Here is a 6,000-nt window from a genome sequence, read left to right on the forward strand (position 1 = left end):
CCCCCCACTAACTCTTTTTCACCAAAAATGCCCCAGGAACCTTTGTGGAACCCGAAACCATGCTTAGACACTTTCAAACGCAATTGATAACACACGTAGACAATTAACGGATCAAAGATCGAGAAACATAAGGCACATAACCTATCATGCTTTTCTAAACATAATCAACACCCAATCATGCGAATTCCCACCCAATATACCAAGAATAATTCCATACGATACAACCTAGGGTTCTAATCATTTTTAAATCAACAAGGACACAATTCATCTTCTAATATCAAGATTCGGTAAGAATATCACATAAACATCAAGAACATCCTACAATCATCAAGAACATCATATAATCATCAAGAACACCATAATCATCAAGAACCTTTCATCACCAAGATCACCCATGGAATCATCCCATCAATCATCAATAATAATATCACAAATCATCAATACACAATAATATGGGGAAATCCTAAGAGGGGAATCATAGCTATGAAAATAGGTTTTGTTGAGACATGGCTTACCTCTTAGCCTTAATTAATTCCTTGGCTATGAAGGGTCTTTCTTTAAGCTTTCTTCTTTCTTGGTTTCTCCTAAGGGGATTCTTGGAACTTCTTGTGTGGTGAGAGATTATGGTGGTGAAAGATCTAGGTGCATCCTATATCCCTATTTATATATTTAAGACTCCTAATTAGGGTCTGAATGATATGGGTTTACTAATTCTATTCCTTATAGGACTAAGGGCTTATTTTAGGGATAAGGGTCCATGGTCCATAGTGGACCATATTAATTAATTAAAGGGATCATAATCGTAGTCTGAATAGTAAAAGGCCTACTTCCTTTATTCCTAATAGATAACTAGGTCTAGGATTCCTAATTAGAATCTGAATAGTAAAGGGTTTACTTTCTTTATTCCTAATAGGCTTAAGACTCTAATTTAGGCAAGGATCCACGGTTCATGGTGGACCTTATTAATTAATTAAAGGAAACCTTACCGAATTAAATTATATTTAATTATTATTAACGGGATTACTTAAATAATTAATCCGGGATTGAAGGTCGTAACACGGGGTGTTACAGGTTATTTTCATATTTTTGGATGCAAATGCTTTATTCATATTAATGATAAATTGCATCTAAAAGCTTTTGATGAGCGTGCAGATGAAGGAATTTTTCTAGGATATTCAGCTACCAGCAAGGCGTACAGAGTTTTGAATAAAAGATCAATGGTGGTTGAAGAATCCATACACGTGGTATTTGATGAAAAATCACAGATCAAAAATGGCACTCTGGACGAAGAATTCGAACAAAATGGTAACAAGTGTCATATTAATTTTTGTGATACTAATGATACGTATGAAGATGATGTTTTGCAGGGAATCGATGAGTTGGAAATTAGTTCTCTAGAAAATCCTATCCCTCACCCAGAAGAAGTTGGAAATTCTTTAAATAATAGTTTTGGAGGTGATGCCGCACGTGAGTATGAGGATGCAGTACAAGTTGGTGATCCAGTTAGTGATCAAGTTGCATGTGATGTTGGTAATCAATTTGAAGACAATTTAATTGAAGAAATTTGAACCAACACTGCCAATTCACAACAAATGGATCCACCCAGTACCATGCACCCATTTCAACCAGATTTAAGATGGTTCAAAAATTACCCTCCAGAATTAATTATTGGGAATATTCATGAAGGCGTGAAAACAAGATCATCTACCATGAAAGCATTGTTCATGTGTTATCTATCCCAAATTGAACCGAAAGAAGTGGACGAAGCTCTTAGTGATCCGGATTGGATAAATGCTATGCAAGAAGAGCTCGATCAATTCAAAAGAAATGATGTTTGGGAACTTGTTCCAAGACCGGCGAACCACAACATTGTTGGAACCAAATTGGTCTTCCGGAACAAAGCAAACGAAGAAGGCATGATTGTTAGGAATAAAGCAAGGCTTGTTGCAAAAGGATACTCTCAAGATGAAGGAATAGAGTTTGATGAAACCTTTGCACCAGTGGCCCGACTTGAATCAATCAGAACTTTCCTAGCCTACGTCGCACACAAAGATTTCACTGTTTATTAAATGGACGTGAAAAACGCATTCTTGAACGGTCTACTCGAAGAAGACGTTTATGTCGAACAACCCCCAGGTTTTGAGGTAAAAGGCAAAGGTGATACAGTCTACAAACTTAAAAAGGCATTGTATGGGTTGAAACAATCACCTAGAGCTTGGTATGATACTTTGTCAATGTTCTTGATAAGCTGTGGATTCACCAAAGGCCTTGTTGACAAAACTCTATTTAAAATTCAAGATGGTGATAATATTTTATTAGTGCAAATATATGTTGATGATATTATTTTTGGAAGCACTAACAATTCTTTGTGTGAAAAATTTTTGAAGCTTATGCAGAATAAATTCGAAATGAGCATGATGGGTGAATTGAATTACTTCTTGGGCTTACAAGTCAAACAACTGAAAGAAGGAGTATTCATCAATCAAGCAAAGTACACTTGCGACTTGATAAAGAAGTTTGGCCTTGATGGAAAATCATCGATCAAAATTCCAATGAGCACATCAACAAGGCTAGACAAAGATGAAGATGGAAAGGATGTCGATCAAACAAAATATAGAGGAATGATTGGTTCGCTTCTATATCTTACTGCAAGCAGGCCAGACATTTCTTATGCTGTGGGAGTGTGTGCAAGATTCCAAGCAAATCAAAATGAAAGCCACCTCACCACAACAAAGAAGATCATACGATATCTGAAAGGCACAATCAATGTTGGATTGTGGTATCCAAAAGGTACAGATTTTACTCTAAAGGGTTTTTCAGATGCGGATTTTGCAGGTTGCAAAATAGACAGAAAAAGCACTTCCGGGACATGCCAGTTCTTGGGGGGAAGGTGTAACACCCCCCAAAAACAGAAAACCTAAAAACAAGTCTTAACACATGCAGATTAACAACAAAACACTAGCACAGCGGATGAAAACCGAAGCTGGATAAAAGAAATCCAAAACAGGGGTGTTATGCCACGTCTACCACACCCGGTAAACGCTAAGGCGAACAATCTGCAAGTGTATCACTATCCCAAAACATCAAACTACAAACAGTCTAAAACCATTGGCACGCAAGCCACAAAAACACAAATCTAAAGGTACAGGTGCTAAGCTACCGGCTCTAGACATCGCGCTCGACTACTCAACACCTGAAAGATACAAAGATAAACATCGGGGCGACGCTCGGTCAGCGAATATTGCTGGCAACCCACCAATACCGTTAAGTATCATAAATAGGTAGATATTTAATATAAAAACCATCACGAGTTGATATGCCTTCCTTATGCCCTGTTCCAACCTTATGGCTACCCCCAACCTTGTACCTTCGAAGCCAACCATTACCTCCAGAAATCCCCTGTACAGCGAAGTCCAACCTTATTCCGCCGGGACCGTCGTCCCCCACCTATAACCACCAACAAAAACCCGCCAATCACGGCAACACATGCCCGGATAACACAATGTTATCCCCCAAACACGTGGACTCAGCCACAGTTCCATAATCATGTCACGGCCACCACGAGGACCGCTGCAATACCTTGGTGACTAGTGTCCCATAGCACTAATCGTGCAATCCAGGTAGAGCCACACACGCACCACCACTCACACGAAACAATCAACGGATTGCAAAGAAGGTATCAAACACACTCAACAAGGAACAAGTCACAACCCAACAACAAAAACGATGAATAACACAAGTTATCATCAACCAAACGGAAGGTATGAACACACACACGCTAGTATTAAGACAACGAACTAGCATGCTTAACAACGGGGAAACTCAAGATAGTTCCGAGGAACACACAAGACACCTCTTGGTTCAACGAAACACAGAGTTGAACACTTAGCACGATTCAAGACACCAAAGATCCTACATGTGTACCTACCATATAGTTCTAGACCTACGAAACATCAAGAAGACGCTCGAATAGTTCCACAAAAGAACAACGGGAGACCAAAAGATCAAAGACCAAGACAAAAGAATCACGGGGAACAAATCCCGAACCAACTCCACCGTGTTCCCCGCGGGTGGACCTACGGGTAGTGCCCCACCCGTGGTCCCGCCCGCGGGGACACTACCCACAGGGCAGCACGTTCCCCGCGGGTAGGCCGGCGGGTGGTGCCCCGCCCGCCGTTCCGCCCGCGGGTACGTCCCTGTACCACAACAAATCCCTTCGGGGATTTTCTCCTCCAAACACAAATTCAAGTCCAAAACATGCCAAATCTCACCAAACACAACAAAATGACTTGAACCAAGGAAAATGCTAAGCAATGGCACAAAGGAATCCTAAACACAAGCTCTAGATATGCAATATCACAAGATAAATGCATAAACTCTCACATTTCATAGAAAAACACAAGTAGAAGCCAAGAAATCATATATAGGTAAGCAAAATAGGTTTTTGTAGAGCATGGGTTACCTCTTGAAGACCAAAAGAGTCTTCTTACACCACAACAAGCTCTCCACTAAGCTCACTAGCCAAACCCACATCAAGATCAAACCAAAAGATCATAAAGATCCCACCTTTAAGAAAAAGACAACTAAGATGGAACCAAAAAGACTAGACAAGCTTAGATCTTACCCTTCTAGATGCCCAAATAGGTGAAAGATTGAATCTTGGAAGCAAAACTTGGAATCTTGACAAAGGTCTCTCTTGGCTTGAAGAACAAGCTACTCTTCTATTCTAGAGAGAAGGTAGAGATATTTTCTAGAAATTGTAAGGGATGAAGAATGAAGAAGTCTTCTAGGTTTAGGTTACAAAACTAACTCTTGGTGAAAAGACAAGGATACCCTTACTAGCTCTTAGAAAGTGTAAGGAACAAGGGAACTCCTCTTAAAGCACAAGGTACAACACCACTTAAAGATTGACTAGTCAAATACTAGTCCATGAGTATCAAAAATCAGGATTTTAGGAATCAATTCCTCAAAAGAAATAGAATTAATTACTCAATTAATTCATGGATTGGAGTGTGGATTTTTGGGGTGTCACAGAAGGCTTGTTTCTTGGTTCAGCAAAAAGCAAAATTCCATCGCAACTAGTGCCGCCAAGGCCGAATATATTGCTGCAGGAAGTTGTTGTGCGCAAATTTTATGGATGAAGCAGCAATTGAAGGATTACGGAGTAAATTGTGATGACATTAGTATTTATTGTGATAATACTAGTGCAATCGCTATCACTCACAATCCGGTGCTTCACTCAAGAACCAAACATATCGACATTCGACACCATTTCATAAGCGATCACGTTGAAAAGTAATATCTGATGATCGAATATATCCCTACGGAAAACCAAGTTGCTGATATTCTCACGAAGCCTTTATGAGAAACGAGATTTTCAACCTTAAGGCACGAGTTGGGAATGATCGAAATGAGCTAAGTATCACTGGACTTATTTTCTCAATTTAAATTGATACTTGTGCTCAAAATAAATTGTTTTACATGAATAAATTGTTTTACGTATTTGCATGTATGTTTTTATTCAAAATATTTATGTGATAAAATTGCAATCTGTGTTAGGAATTTATTTGTTTATTTGCATGTGTTTTTTAACGTGAGATCATATGCCATGCAAATTAATTTGATGAAATGTGCAATTTGGGATTTATTTGATAATTTGGTTAAAATTGCATGTTTTAATGTGTTAATCTGTTTATGAGTATGTGTTCATGTTTTTAGAATTAATTAATTTGTTTGCATTAACAATTTGTCTAAAAATGTGATTTACCGTGTTTATTTAATTATATATGTGCATAATGTGATTTAATGTGTTTAAATCTTTTTCGTGCATATGCATATATGTTTATATAATGTGTTAAAATGCTTTTTGTTAGTTTCTAAAATTTTTAGAATCTGATTTAGCATGTTATTTTATATAAAGTTGTTTCTAAATATAAATTAGGAATATGTGTGTTTGATACGACCATCCACTGTGTACCATCACCTTGAGGACAAGGTAAT

This window comes from Ipomoea nil, unplaced genomic scaffold, assembly GCF_001879475.1.
Source record: "Ipomoea nil cultivar Tokyo-kokei standard unplaced genomic scaffold, Asagao_1.1 scaffold0873, whole genome shotgun sequence".
Classification (NCBI taxonomy): Eukaryota; Viridiplantae; Streptophyta; class Magnoliopsida; order Solanales; family Convolvulaceae; genus Ipomoea; species Ipomoea nil.